General features: G+C 37.2%; 1 long non-coding RNA gene across 11 annotated transcripts in view; it reads right to left on the bottom strand.

Moving 5' to 3' along the window:
* Positions 1–16742, bottom strand: part of LOC144309147 (uncharacterized) — a 91000-nt gene that overhangs the window by 46646 nt on the left and 27612 nt on the right. For 2 of the 11 annotated variants that reach the window (XR_013375245.1, XR_013375244.1), the window contains exon 1: positions 2861–3028. The exons of the other annotated variants lie outside the window; for them this stretch is intronic. This is a non-coding gene — a long non-coding RNA (uncharacterized LOC144309147). Of the gene's footprint in view, positions 1–2860; positions 3029–16742 lie in introns of those variants that run through there. 11 annotated transcript variants of the gene reach the window in all.

Raw genomic sequence — 16742 nt, 5'->3', positions numbered from 1 at the left:
AGGTGAGGCAAGGTAGGAACAGAAACGAAAGAAGGCCAACTGTTCCACCTGATTAGTTCTCATTGGCAGTGCATGCTACTAATCAATGAGAATGCTGATGTGTTTTTACCTTTCATTTTAATGGTGCATCAAACATAGTTAAGATGATTAAAGCACATGTATTAACATAGTTAAGGAGGTGTGTATTCAGAAAAAGTACACACAAGTGAGGTTTCCTGCTATACCAGTGATAATCCATTGGAAGACAGCAAGAATAAACATAACGTATCTATAAACAAATGACCTGGAGTTATTCTACATGAAGTACTCTACAAAACTGTTTGTAAATGTTCTCAAAGGATTGAATATTGAAACCACAAATAACCTATCCTATCAGTAAGTGACTACTTTTATGAGCATCATCCCATTTAACCCAACAAAAAAACCCTTGGCTGCTCCAGGATGTTCTTCTATCTGCCTCCAGATTTGTTCTGGGGGTCAAATAAGCCAATTCTGTTTCCAAATTATGTTTGGCAAGTCAAGCTTTCAGAGCAATATAGGCATTTATATCGAAAAATTCAATTTCATGTTAAAGGATACACATTGACTCATAGTGTTAACTTCCTGTTTGAAAACTAATGGTCAATGTTAGGATGTAAGACCTTTAAGTATATTCCTTTTAGCCAAGATTAAACTCCAACTTGTATATTGTAATTTTTTCACAACAACTGATTCAATGATTGTGACTTTTATGTTGCTTCCAGGGCCAACTGTGGAGGAACTGGTCACAAAATCACTGCAGATCTGTTTTCTTTACAGACCAAGCCAAAAAATAGATTTTGAAATCCTGTTTCCACCACTATAATGGTTGAGGTAGGAGTCTGCTACTCAAAATGTGGTCCCAGGATTAGCATCACAGGAATTCCCTGAGAACTTGTTAAAATTGAGTCTTGGGCTCAACAGAAGATGTACTTAATTAGAATCTGCATTTTTACCAACATCACCAGGCAATTCATATTCAAATTAAAGTCTGAGAATCACTGGTGTAGATCCTATAGACTCTTCTCTTATAAACTTAAGAAATATGAGGAAAATACAACAAAAATCTTTTTTAAAAGATTTTACTTATTTGTTTATTTTAGAGAGCGACTGAGAGCAAGAATGGAGGAGGAGGGGCAGAGAGAGAGAGAATCTCAAACAGACTCCTTGCTCAACATGGGACTTGATGCCACGAACCCAAAATCATGACCCGAGCTGAAATCAAGAGTCAGACACTCAACCAACTGATCCACCCAGGCACCCAAACAAAAATTTTTTTGAATGTAGAGAAGAGCTCCTCATAGAGTAGGGGTCCAAATCCACAAAGGGAAAATAACCAGAAGGGTAAATGAAGATGTGAATGGTGGCAAGGCCCATGCCACACGCAGTGACCTTAAAGCCTTGGGTTTTTCTAATAGCGAGCAGGAGAGGGGTTCGGCTGTGAACCTTGGCAAGGTAGGAAATTAGAATGTAACTCTTTTAATAAAGGCATCCAATAAGTATAAAGATTTATTCCTAATAGCACTCTTAGAAACTAGAAGAAAACTCACTGAATAACATACCTGCAAAATAAGCCCTACAACAAACATGTTTTGATGGTGAGATATTCCTTCTTGATATTAATAAGAAAAATTATGAAGAGCTATTCTACATCATTATTAATCAGAGACCTGCAAATCAAGACCAAGACCACCAGGGGTACCTTCTACCTCCATCTTAGTGGCAAAAATTTAAAGGACTGACGACACCTAGTGTTGGGCTGAATGTTAATTCACAACATCTCATCACTGCTGCTGGGAGTTAATTTGGGAAATTATTTAGCATTGCCACTTAAAGTCGAACATTTACTTAACCCATAGGCCACCAAATTCCCTCCTACGGAAGGAATTCATTAGAACAGGCAACATTTACAAGGCTGTTCACAGCAGCACTTCTTACAATAGCAAAAACCTGGATGTTCATCACCTGGCGCTTAAGTGAAAAAACTGGTAAATAGACAACACCGAATGTTCCAGAGTGGTCAAGTGTAATAAACTACAGAAGCACACAAAAATAAGGATAAAACTTCTAACAAAGTGAAAAAAGTAAAGCGCCAAGTAAGATTACATATAGCCAGAGCCAAGGAAGCAGGTGCTGAAGAGTAATCAGGGTGAGAATAACCCCTACTGGGGAGAGGCAGGGATAAGAGTTGCTAGTGTGGCTAGAGTTAGAGTCTCTGATTTTCAGCAACAGACTTGTGTTACTGACATTATTAAAAATGAATAAATAAAAGGAGGACAGACATGGATGAATATTGAGAGCATGTCATGGATGAAGAATTATGACAAATTTAATTCCTTGCACCAAAGGTGCATTTAACACTATTTTTTTTTACTTAAAATGATAAAGACTATTAGCACTTAATGAATTTTTATTTAAAGGGCAATCAGTGTGTTAACTGCTATTATGGGGGTTAGGTCGTTTAATCCTCACAATAAATGTCTCACATGCATGACATTAATTCTCAGGTGTTTTCACCAGGCACACAAAATGGCAACTATGTGAGGCAATGGACATGTTAATTTGCTAGAAAGTGGTATTCACCTCACAATGTGTTATGTATACAAAAAAACAAAACGATGGACTCCTTAAATATACACAGTGCTATTTGCAAAACAATCTCTATAAAGCTGGAAGAAAGGGAAAAAAAGATCAGTCCAATTAGGAAACTTGAGAATACAGAATATATTCTTTAGAAAACTGCCCAAAAGTATAAATTTTAAAATATCGATATAGCCCTTATATTACAGAAATAGAAAGCAGAAAAAAAAATGCAGAAGACAAAATGCAAACTGCTAATTACCTATTTAGAAAACTTCAGAATTGGGATCCCTGGGTGGCGCAGCGGTTTAGCGCCTGCCTTCGGCCCAGGGCGCGATCCTGGAGACCCGGGATCGAATCCCACGTCGGGCTCCCGGTGCATGGAGCCTGCTTCTCCCTCTGCCTATGTCTCTGCCTCTCTCTCTCTCTGTGTGTGACTATCATAAATAAATAAAATTAAAAAAAAAACTTCAGAATCTACAATTGATATGAAACTTTATTATATAATATAAAGGACTTAAATAGACACATAGGTATGCTCCCAAATATGAAGTTGATATTTTCGAGATACTAAATTTTTTCAATCTCATTTGTATTTTTGAAGTAATCAGATTAAAATCCCCATGGGAAGTTTTTGGTAACTTGACAAACGTCTGTTAAAACTTCATCTGTAACTATTAGTGAGAGGGCCTCCAGGATGGCTCAGTGAGTTAAGCGGCAGACGGTTGATTTCAGCTCAGCTCATGATCAGGGTTGTTGGGATGGAGCCCAGTGTCAGCTCACATTCAGCACAGACTCTGCACTCAACCTGCCTCATACACACACATTAGCGCTCTCTTTAAAATAAATAAATATTTACCTCTTTGGTTAGATTTATTCCTAGGTATCTTGTGCTTTTGGGTGCAATTGTAAATGGGATTGACTCCTTAAATTTCTCTTTCTTCAGTCTCATTGTTAGTGTATACAAAAGTATCTATACCCTAAAAACTACAGAACACTTCTGAAAAAAATTGAGGAAGACATAAAGAAATGGAAAAATATTCCATGCTCGTGGATTGGAAGAATTAATATTGCGAAAATGTCTATGCCACCCAAGAGCAATTTACACATTCAATGCAATCCCTATCAAAATGCCATGGACTTGGGCAGCCCCAGTGGCCCAGCGGTTTAGCGCTGCCTTCAGCCCAGGGTGTGATCCTGGGGGCCTGGGATCGAGTCCCATGTCGGGCTCCCTGCATGGAGCCTACTTCTCCCCCTGCCTGTCTCTGCCTCTCTATGTCTCTCATGAATAATAAAATCTTTAAAAAATACATATAATAAATATTTAAGTATTCATTTATCTATATATGATATATATGTTAGCAAGAATTAACAACATAAGCAAAATACTGAAGGCCACCATATTATTTTCCTAGGGCTACCAAAGTAACCACAAACTCGCATGGCTTTAAATAACAGAAATTTATTCTTTCACGGTTCTGGATGGCATGAACCCCAAACAAAGGTGTTGGCAGGGCCGGGCTCCCTCTGAAGGCTCTATAGGAAAGGATCACTCCTTGCCTCTACCCGATTCTGGTGGCCCAGGAATTCCTTGTCTTCTGGGAGTAGGACTCCAATTTCTGCCTCTATCTCCCCTCTACTTCGGTGTCAAAAAATCTCCCTCTTTTGTAAGCACACCAGTCAAATTGGATAAGGATCCACCTTAATCCATTATAACCTCATCTTAACCAATTACATCTACAATGACTGAATTTCCAAACAAGGCCACATTCTGAGATGGGGTAGAAGGGATTTTATTTATTTATTTGACAGAGAGAGAGTGTGTGTGTATGTGTGTGTGCAGGCTGGCAGGCACACAAGCAGGGGGAGGGGCAGAGGGAGAGGGAGAAGCAGGCTCCCCACTGAGCAGGGAGCCACAATGAGGGACTCCATCTCAGGACCCTGGGATCATGGCCTGAAGAGAAGGCAGACTAACCAACTGAGCTACCCAAGTGCTCCTCAACACCTCTTTTGTAAGGACAAATTAAATTTATAACAGCTGGTCAGGGTAAAAGTAACGAAAAGGCAGTATCAAGTTAGAAAAATGCCAACAATGTGGTATTGACTTTAAAAACTAAAACAATTAAGGAAATAAAATGACCTTCTTAAAAAATCCTTATGTACATTGGGTCTTTTTGGGGAAAAAAAATTTTTAGGGAAATCTTATCACCTAATGAATCCCATTTGGGTTTGACTTGAATTTAAAACCTAAAGCAATAAAAGTATTTGATGACCTAGAGGGATTCCTATGAAAATACATCCAAATAGAAAACCAATTTCCAGGGAAATGTGTAGGATAATATTACTACAGTTTTTAGAAAATGATCCTGTTCTTGTAAAATGAATAAAAAATGAGGAAATAGGGCAGCCCAGGTGGCTCAGCGGTTTAGCACTTGCCTTCAGCCCAGGGTGTGATCCTAGGAACCTGGGATCAAGTCCCACATCGGGCTCCCTGCATGGAGCCTCCTTCTCCCTCTGCCTGTGTCTCTGCCTCTGTGTGTGTGTGTGTCTTTCTCATGAATAAATAAAATCTTTTTAAAAATGAGGCAATATAGTGTCTGTTATTGTCTCTTCTTGTGCATAGAGGGAGATGGAGCACAAGTTTAATATAGATAATGGAAAAGGTACGGAATGTATTAGTTTTTGGTGTACATTATAACATTTGTCAATTTATATCCCTAAGTTGTTTCTGTAGGTAAACTGACAAAGGACAACTTTTAATATTAAGAACAGTCATAATTTTAAAAATGAAAAGACAGCCACTCTATTGGCTCTGTGTGTTTAAGCACAACATTTATCCTCTCTGAGCACACACTTCTCGTGTGGAGGAAAGAATGAAATAACTGCTTTTAATAACGATGATAGCTGCAATGTTAAGAATGATTTACAAAATCATTAACATTCACTGGAGGCCTGCTCCCAGGTCAGGAAGTGTGGAAATGGCTTTGTATATACTATCTCTTAACAGACCTATGGGTCATATATCATGGTTAATCCTGTAACATAGGATTGATGTTCAGGTTTTTATAAAGATTATTTAATTGAGAGAGAAAGAGAGTAGGAGCATGGAGAGGAGCAGTGGGAGACGGAGAATCTCAAGCAAGCTCCCCAATGAGCACAGAGCCTGGTGCGGGTCTTGCTCGATTTCATGACCCTGAGATCGTGACCTGAGCCAAACACAAGAGTTGGATGGCTACCCAAGCGCCCCTTGATATTCAGGGTTTTTTTTTTAATTCATGAGAGAGACACAAAGAGAGGCAGAGATATATGCAAAGGGAGAAGCAGGCTCTCCATGTGGAGCCCAATGTGAGACTTGATCCCAGAACCTGGGATCACAATCTGCGCAAAAGGCAGATGCTCAACCACTGAGCCACCCAGGTACCCCTGATATTCAGTTTTAATCATGATTTAACATATGGGAAAATACTTCTATAAAGTTAAAAAGCTACTCAGAAGCATAAAAGATGTTATCTTGACAACCGATCCCATGTGTATAACAGTATCTAAAAATTAACACATAATTTTCTTATTTAGTATCTACATGCTCACTAATCAGTAGGTCAATACCCTGTGTAACCTTTCTCACTAGCTAAGTTTGCTTCTACTGTTAGAGTATTCATTATTTTTTTTCACTCAGCAATTATTTAATTAGCATCTACTATGTGCCAGCAGTAATTCATGGCACATAGTTCTTATCTGTGAAAAAAATAGAAGAGAATACCTCTCTATTGGACTTTCAGGTGTATGTTGTATAGGGGGAGGATACAATAAAGAAGAAAACCAAATAAAGAAACGATAAAATTAGGTTAGAACATATTACATATGCAAAAAAGACTAAAGAGTCAATTAGAATAAAAATTACAAGATTAGAGTGAGGTTGATGGGCAGGTTGCTCTTCAAAGGAACCATCAGAAAGGATGTATTTGATGAACTTGAAGAGAATGAAGAAACTATCAACAACACAAAATTAATTCCTACAACTTTGCTCTGTATATTAGCTATTTAGGAGGAAAATACCAGGTTTGACTTTATTTGAAAAAATAAACTAATGAATGGGTTAGAGGGCTGTATTCTAGTCCCACTCCACCATATTTCTGATGGAGTTTCATTCCATAGAGGTCACCACAAATATGCCTTTGAACAGACCAAATGATCTGAATTCTGCTGCTTATATATTTCAGGCTTAATGAAGTGTGTTTATTCTGCTAAGCTTTTGACTTATTCTTTGCCATTCCCAATTTGCTTTTAATTCCACATTTATAAATACAGATAATTAAGAATGATACTTCCTATTGCTTTATCCAGAAATCCAGTACCCTAACCTAAGTCACAGTAGTCAAGATCTACACAGCAACACAAGATAAATGAAGGTAAATTTAGATCTGTGTATATATAAATAAAAATGATAATTAAAAAAGGATGATGTATGTATTCATTTTGATGTATTTATTTTAAAAAAATTTAAATAGGGGCACCTGGGTGGCTTGGTGGTTGAACACCTGCCTTTGGCTCAGGTTGTAATTCCAGGGTCCTAGGATTGAGGCGCATCAGGCTCCCCACAGGAATCCTCTGCCTAAGTTTCTGCCTTTCCTGTGTATCTCTCATGAATAAATAAAAATCTTTAAATTTTAAAAAATAAGCTCTGCATCTAATGTGGGGCTTCAACTCATGACTCCGAGATCCAGAGTCACATGCTCTACTGACTAGGCCAGCAGGGCACCCTTGTATGTGTTTTAAAGGCATGTAACATATTTTATATGTGTGTATATATATATATTATCTTTTCTCAATACACATGGGGATCTGAAGAAATCTATGGTCTATCTATTCCAAAAATATATTTACGATCATACACATAATTTTTAAAGGGTCCACATCCACTAACAGAGACTCTAACACTTGTGAATGATGTGGAAAATTTGCACATCTAGACAATAGGAAATGATGCTTAATTTTCATTTTCCTACAGACACATGAATATTTTTTATGTCCCTAAATCACATGTGAAAATAAACCCTCCAAAACTCTAAACGGTGTCAAACATATTAGTAAATTAACCACTAAGAAATAAAGAATAACTGCTGTCACAATATACCAACATTTTATAAAGGTAATCAAATTCAGAATGAATTCACAATAGCAAGAAGTCACTCACCACTACACTTGTGAAGACTTATTGAGGCTCTATTAAAAAAAAAAAACAACTTCTATAAGGGATTTAAAATTACAGCTTTGTAGGACAACCCCCAGACAGACAGGCACAAAAGGGAGACAAACTGTTATCAAGTATTTTCTCAAAAATACTTTCATGTAATAGCAAGTAAACTAAAAAGCCAAATGTTATTAGAAATTCAAAAAGCAAAGTTAAATTTTAGCTATAAGTCTTCCATAGGTGAGATTACACAAAGAAACCTTCAAAAAAGAAGGGTAATGAAGGATACATGTGATTGTAGATATTTAATGGTTCATTAATTAAAAGTGTAGTATTGGAACATTAATTTGAAAAGATAACACTACAGCAAAATTGATTACTTAATGGTGCTGAGCCAATCCGGCATCTCTGAAGTGTGAGGCAGATTGGGGAAATGAATGAACACTTCACTACATACAATGCAAATGTATACAAACAAAATATATACAGTATGTCCAATTGCTTTGTATAATAAGTATACCTCAAAGTAGGATAAAATTTTTTTAAAAAGTAGGAGAAAATAAGTAAAACGAGTAATCTTTCTTTGGTTGCATTTAAATTGACCAAATTGGGAAAAAAAAAAAAACTTTAAATGCATTAGCATCAGCCATTCACTTGTTTTGCAACTTTATACAAGTCATCAATCTTCTCTAAGACTCAAACTTCCCATTCTAAGAAAAAAGGAGAATGACTATCAGCAAAAATCAAATTAACAATGGGAGCAATCATAATGAAGATAGGAACATTCATGCGGAATGGTAAACTCCAGTGTTGGGAGTGTATATATACCCTTATGGGAAGAACTTTTTATGTTCACGAACATTGGAGGCCATAGATATTATTCTTTCTATGCTGTAGGACTGCAATGAAGATTACATGAGGCAAGATCTGGGAAATAATAACGTATGTGAACTAAAAAGGGACTTAGAAACTTTAGTCATTATATTCTTAGTATATTTCAAATCTGCACTCTGAAAATAACCTATAGCAGGTCCATTTAGAATCTACATGCCTAGCTACCAGGATGGAAGCACTGTAATTCTTATTCTTTCTTTTTTCCTTCCTTCATTCAGCAAAGATTTATTAACTGCCTACTATGTGTGAGGCACTGTTGTTGATGTGTGGGATAAATCACTGGACAAAACGGAGATTTGCACAATTGTGAAGGTTTCATTCTGCTGGGAGGAGAAAGACAAGGAAGGAAGGTGGCCAATTCATCTCTGTTTGCCTGGGAAAAGTCCCACACCCCGGGAATCTCCCCAAGGCCAGGCATACTGGGACAGTTGTGCACTCGAGAGAAGGCAGTGAGCAAATGATAAACTATGCTAAAATGTGACAAGTGGCATGAAATAAAGACAATGTGGGGCAGGGTAAGGGGCGTGGGAGAGCCCAGGACAGGGACCAGGATGGCGAATTAAGCAAGAGGTTAATGCAGGACTGTTAGAGGTGGTGACATTTGAGAAAAGATTTGCAGTTTAAGGAGTAAACCCAACCGATACTGACACCAAGGATGAGAACTCAGGCAGAAGGAACAGACAGTGCAAAGACCTGAGGTTGACTTTGCTGGGAGCATCTGAGGAGTCCATAGCAGCTAGAGGTCTAAAGAACTCTCATGAGTTTGGTTTTAGACATCCTACTACAAATCTGGAGCAGGTGGAAAAAGTCTATCCCCACAGTTCAAGTGAAAGTAGGGATTCCATAGCAGAGTTCCAGCAGAGTGTGAAGAGCCATAATGCAATTCAGGGCGATTATCCGCCTTGCTTTTAATGGCTGCCTGTTGAGACAATGCGAAGGCAAACTCAGGAGTATGTGATTTTTGAAAGTTAGGGGCACATAGGTGGCTCAGTCACTTAAGTGTCCAGACTCTTGATCTCAGCTCAGGTCTTGCTCTCAGGGTCATGAGTCCAAGCTGAGCCATGGGTTCCATGCTGGGCATGGAGCCTACTTTGAAAAGGTTGAGGTGCCTGAGTGGCTCAGTGGGTTGAATGTCCAACTCCTGGTTTTGGCTGGGGTGGTGATCTTGGGGTTCTGAGACCAAGCTCCACCCCCAGTCCCAGAGAGGTTGGGCTCAGTGCTCAGTGGGGAGTTTGCCTGAGATTCTTCCCCTCTCCCTCTCCCCTTCAGCCCACTCACTAGCTCTAAAATAAATAAAATCTTATTAAAAATTTATAAGTTTTTAAAAAGTTAAATGAGGACAACTGGCTGGCTCAGTCGGTAGAGTGGGCAAGTTGTGGTCTCAGGGAAGTGGGAAGAGGGAGAGATCCTTAACAAAATGCTATTGAGGGGGTGTTTTTAAAGAGAGAAGACATGAGGGAACAAATTATCTCATTTGGATGTGAAAAACAACTATGGATTAATAGTTGTTCATTTAAGTATAAATATGCTGTTAAATCTTATGAATGAGGCACTTAATATGGGTTAAAAATTGGATATGGAGAACTTTCAGGAAGACACTGATTTTTCATTTTCCATTGTATATCATTCCCCCATATTATGCATGAGGTTGAAAAATGTTATGTTATTATCAAATAGAAAACAAATTACACTTAAAACATGAAAACATATTCAGGATACTTTCTTGTTATGGGATGCATAATGAGTGATCTCACAGGTAACGACTTTCTAGCTTTCCTATCTTCTTAAGATTTTATTTATTTATTCATGAGAGACAGAGAGAGAGAGAGAGAGAGAGAGAAAGAGAGGCAGAGACACAGGCAGAGGGAGAAGCAGGCTCCATGCAGGAAGCCTGAAGTGGGACTTGATCCAGGGACTCCAGGATCACACCCTGGGCTGAAGGCAGGTGCTAAACCGCTGAGCCACCCCGGGATCCCCTAGCTTTCCCATCTTGAAGAACAGTTTCTCCTTCTCTGACCTCTAACAATTGTGATTCACAGCAACTTAATGCTTACTTAAGTGGCAGCTGGAATACATACAGCATGTGGATCACCATATTAATCCATTACAAGATATCTGAGCTGTGGACACTTATTCCATACCGCGAATCTGTCATGAGAATTCAACAAATGGGTGTACACAGAAATACTTCCAGAAACTCAAGAGCCACAGAGAAAGGAAAGGCTGTATTTCCACAATACTCTTTCAGACAATGTTCCTTTACTAATTAAAAGCCATATGCCTACCTACCAGCATGTAAGTACTTTGACAGTAATGTCATATATATTTACATTAACACTCACCATTAAACTATCAATCTGTTACATGATATATACGCTGTGCTTATATTTTAGTAGTTTAATAAAAATGGAAGATGACATAAAAAATCCTGGCGTTTATATATATGTATGTATGTGTTTATATATATATACACAAATATTTAGAAAGGTGCTCAAAATAATAAATATAAACTTAATAGCTTCCATATACTACAAAGATAATCCACTAGAACATAAAATGGCAAAACACCTCACAGACCAAATAAAATAAAAAAAAAAAATTACCAAGCAATAAAATTATCAAAAATACTTTAGGGCCCATATGATGTAAACGAAAACTTTATACCAAATATACATTGCGATATTCATGTATGGAAAGATCTGATGCTGCCAAAAATGCTCATTCTCTTGAAAACGTTTTACAATTTTAGCTCAAGAATATAGGGGGAGGAAAAAAGTCAGTTTAACTCTCTTGGTATTACACCAAGTGTTATTCCAGGTTAAGACCAAATACAAATTGGTGAGATTAACCAAGCTGACCTCAAAACTTAAATAAAATGTAAAAATTTCTATGCCATCATCAAGTGATAAAGTCACTTTGTCATAGTGGAAGAGAGAATTTAAAAAGATGGATCAAGAATCAAACATATCAGAAAAATTCAGTTGGGAAAATTTTATATAGGAGGATATAACAAAATTAAATATTAGTTTACCTTATAGGAACAAAATTTGACCTAGAAGAATATAAATGGGTAATGTCTTTGAGCAGAGAGACTATTTACTGAAGAGTATGTATACTGTAATTGTGTTTCTCTGAGGTGAGCAAAAATGCAAACAAATTCACTGTATGACTGGGCAGCCCAGGTGGCTCAGTGGTTTAGCGCCGCCTTCAGCCCAGGGCATGATCCTAGAGACCCAGGATCGAGTCCCGCGTCGGGCTCCCTGCATGGAGCTTGCTTCTCCCTCTGCCTGTGTCTCTGCCTCTCTCTCTCTCTCTCTCTCTCTCTCTCTCTCATGAATAAAAAAAATCACTGTAGGTCTACATAAGAGTACACTATATGAAATGCAGGGTTAATAACAGGTATGGGTTAGCTTGAACAAATACAAGGATGTGGACACTGCTCACGATGGATAACTGGTGAGTGAGGCTGGGGTGTGAACAAAGGACAATGGTGACTGAAAATAATCACTTCTGTGTATCTATTTTCATATCAATAATTGTATTTTCCTTTAAAAAATTTAAACAAGATATATTCAAAAATGTGAAACATACTTGCATTTTTGGAGGACATTAACAAATGGTATTTAATCAAACCAATGTCAAGTACACCTCTGAGATAGGAATGAACACCTATTAACAGTAATAACAATAGCAGCAGAACACAATTATACATTGTTTCTAGAAGGTCAAACACTCTGCTCTGTTTATTTGCCTGTGTTTTTCAATTTTGTATTCACAAAAGTGATAAAAAATAGTTACCACAGATGTCGCCACATCAGAGAGGTCATGCACAGATGAGGCAGCTGATAGAATACTTATAACGAAAAATAACAGACAAATAAATTCAAAGGACTGTTAAGAGAATAGCTTAAATTATAAAAACGTGCACTACTGGGTAACATGTTTGGCTCCTCCTTGGAACCCAAATGTTCACTGAGCAGAAACTGGACATTAGGTTTCACCCTAATAAAGAACATATCTTCACATATGGCTGAAAATTTTTCTAACACAATAAAACCTTTTTAAAAAGTTCATACTTCGACTATAAGCACAACAGTGAAAGATCTGACCCAATGTACACACCAACATGTTTATCTACGTGCCAGATGTCAGACACAGTATTGAAGACATTGCTGTTTGACTTCTGTAATATGACAAAAAAAAAAAAAACAGCACTTCTAAGATAAACTGGGACTGACATTTCTAAATATCACAATGCGTCAAACATATTTTAATACTCTATAAAAACCTAGAGAAAAAAAAAAAACCTAGAGAGGTGGAGAAAGTTAGGTTAATGTTCAACTCGAGGAATATTAGGTAAGGTTAATAAACACATTCCCAGAAAAATGAGAGCAATGCAGAAGTTTCAATTCTAGGATGGCGGCATGAGCAGCTTTGCAAACTCAGTGGCCAGAAAAAGGAACACTAGTGAAAAAAAAAAAAAAACATTTTAAAGATAATCTCTGGGGGAGCCTGGATGGCTAAGTGGTTGACAATCTCCCTTTGGCACAGGTCATGATCCTGGAGTTTGGGATAGAGTCCTGCATCAGGCTACCTACAGGGAGCTTGCTTTTCCCTCTGCCTCTCTTTCTCTTTCTCTCTCTCTCATGAATAAATAAATAAAATCTTGAAAAAGAAAGATCATCTCTGGACCTTGTCCTAACTGTATCCGTAAATGAAGACATAGTTATGCGAGTGCAATCTACTAAAACATATGAAGAATGGCAAGAGTCTCTGCCACTTGAGCCACAATGCACTTCCTTACTTTTCCCCCCTCTGAGGTGAATGGAGCCTCAGTTCCCACTGAATGGGACTAAGTTAGACTCTCTCTCCTCTCAGATACTCATCAGGTAATAACATATTTAAAGAGAAGTGCAGGTTGTCTGCATTTGACACCCATTCCCATTCCAAGTTGAAAGGATTAGGGTCTTCATGAGTGTTGTCACAGATTAGAGGCTCCATTCCTATGACCATCCCACACTATAATGATGTAGGTTCCACTCTAGGAATAGCTGTATGAGAATATTGGGACCCTAAACTTCCCATGCCCTAGACTGTCCAGTAGGGTGCATTCCAAACTGGAAGAGGTAAGCTGAGAAAACCAGAATTTAACACCCTCCCCCCCAGTTCCCAGATTAGTGTGGCTCAGGCATGATGCAGAGAGAGAGAGAGGCAGTTGATAAGAAAACAGAAATCCAAAGCCCTTCCCATAGGAACTGACTTTTAAAAAATGGGAGTATGGGGAAATAAATTCAACACTATAGGTCCTATTGAAAACCATTGCAATTTTGGTAGTAAGAGAAAAGGAGGCAAAAAGTTCCTCTTAATTAAGAGCAACAAAATAACCCATAGACCAGCTAGCTTAATAAAGAGAATGAAGTCAAAGGGACAGGTAAGAAAAGTCTTCTTGGCATCAGAACAACCTCAAGGATAGGACTCAAAAATTATCCCTGCCTGAATTTAACTGGGTCAGACTTCAGAGCATTTTATGCTCAGGGGCATTGTTAAAAATCATAGTGCAATCAGCTGGCAATTAGTGAAGCCTAATGAATGGGTGTGATACCAAATGAGGCAGATAACAGGGAAATCTGGGAAAGAGAAAAACAATGAGAATCTAGCTAAAACCACTATCATTCCAAGGTAACTTTGTGCATTCAAAAATTTTCATCCTTTTGACACAACAAGGGCTTTACATTGAAGGGGAAATGGAATTCACAGAGACAGGTCACCTAGGTCACTAAGATGATTTTTTAAAAAAGCAAACAACAAAAACAATGTATGGGGTGGAAATCCAAAGTTCAGTTTTTCTCAAAAAAAAAAAATTGCAAGACATACAAAGAAACAAGAAAGCATGACAGGTACACGAAAATGAAAGTAGACAACAAACTGCTGGTGAGAGAGCCCATATATTAGATTTAAAAGACAAAGACCTCAAGGAAGACATAAATTATGTTCAAAGCAATAAAAACAATCAGACTTAATGAGGTAAAGGAAACTATAATGATGATGTCTCATCGAATACAGCAAACAGAAATTATTTTTTAAAAAGTCAAATAGAAAGAATTGAAAATTACAGAAACTGAAATTTTCACCACAGGGAATTAACAGAATTGAACTGAACCAGAAGGACTGAACATGACGGAAGATGGATAGAGAAGATCCAACATGTCAAACAAAACAAAGAAACCAAAAAAAGAAAAAAAAAGTAAACTAATGGAGTTTCAGAGCAATGTTGGACATCATTAAGACCATCAATATAGGTATACTGGGAATATAAGAAGAGGAAAGAAAAGAGCAGAAAAAATGTTCAAAGAAGTAACAAGTTAAAAGTTTTCCAAATTTGATGAAAAATGTAAATTTAAACATCAAAAAAATCTTAAATGAACTCTAGATAATATACAAAGAGACACTTTATCCAGTCATCACTATAAAAATACTGAATTACAAAGACAATAGCATGAAATCAGCAAGAGAAAAATCATGTGTCATGGGTGAAAGAATGCCACTAAGAATAATGGCTGACTTCTCAACAGAAAACAAATGAAACCAGAGGCAGTGCATGACAAGTTCAAATCACTGAAAGATGATTTGAACTTTCTAATAAGTAACTGCTTATTAGAAATTTTATATCCATCAAAACTCTTTCAAAAAAATGAAGGAAAAATAAAGTCATTCCCTGATGCACAGAAACTGAATAATGCTACTAGTGAAGCCACCTTACAGGAAATACTAAAAGAAGCTTTTCAACCTGAAATAAGGGGATTCCAAATACTAATTCAAATCTACATTTAAAAAAAGGTAATGATAAAAGTATTTAATTAGAAAGGATACTATAAATACATGTCTTCTCCCTCTAATTTAAAAAAACAAATGCATAAAACAAAATATACACCGATGCCTGTCAATTATTTAAAAAACTGAAAAAACAATATACATTCTATTTTAGGGCATATAAAATGTACAAAAGTAATATATTTAAAAGTAAGAGCAAAAAAGAGGTGAGTGGAAGCAAAGTTGTATTAGAGTAACTCAATTGTGCCATGTGGTGACTCAAAATGCACACTAACAAAGAGAACCAGAAACGATATATAATGTTAATGTAACAAACTCTGTAAACACACACTTCCTCTCATTTTTTTCTAAGCTTCTTCAATACATCTTCAATTAGATTAATAATCACAGCAATATATTGTTGGGACGTGACATATACACAAGTAATAAGCATAACTATAGTAATCAAAAAGGAAAAAGAGAAAATACATGAGTAATATTTTGGTATCTCACAATATTAATTTAACAATCAAAAGTCAATCAATGAGAATGCCTGGGTGGCTGCTAACGGTTGATCACGCCTTCAGCTCAGGGTGTGATCCCAGTTTCCGGGGATTAGGGATCAAGTGCTACATAGGGTTCCCTTTGAGGAACCTGCTTCTCCCTCTGCCTAGGTCTCTGCCTCTCATGAATAAATAAAGAAAATCCATAAAAAGTTTAAAAATCAATGTAATACGTAATATGAAATTAAAGAATAATGTAATTTCTAATAGATCCTGAAAAAGCAGTTGGCAAAATTGCATGCTCTTACAATTAAAAAATAAACTCTTAGAAAACTATAGTCTAATTATGTACATTTACGATAAAACATACAGCTAATAATATAGTAATAGCGAAAGATTCAATTCTAACCTAAGGAAGGTAACACGTTTAAGATACTAGTTTTTAGTGCCATTTATTTATCATTGTACTAAAGTTCCTAGTAAGTACAATAGGAGAAGAAAAAGAAATAAAAGGAATACATAATTGGAAAAAAAAGTAAAACTGTATTTGCAGATGACATAATCATATATTTTTAAAACACGGAGGGAGACGCCTGGGTGGCTTAGTCAGTTAAGCATCTGCCTTTGGCCCAGGTCATGATCCCAGGGTCCTGGGATGGAGCCCCACGTCAGGCTCCCTGCTCAATGGGGAGCCTGATTCTCCCTCTTCTTCTTACTCATGCTCTCTCGCTATTCTCTCTCTACCA

The sequence above is a fragment of the Canis aureus genome, chromosome X, assembly GCF_053574225.1.
Source record: "Canis aureus isolate CA01 chromosome X, VMU_Caureus_v.1.0, whole genome shotgun sequence".
Classification (NCBI taxonomy): domain Eukaryota; kingdom Metazoa; phylum Chordata; class Mammalia; order Carnivora; family Canidae; genus Canis; species Canis aureus.
This window is presented reverse-complemented; position numbering and strand designations above follow the sequence as displayed.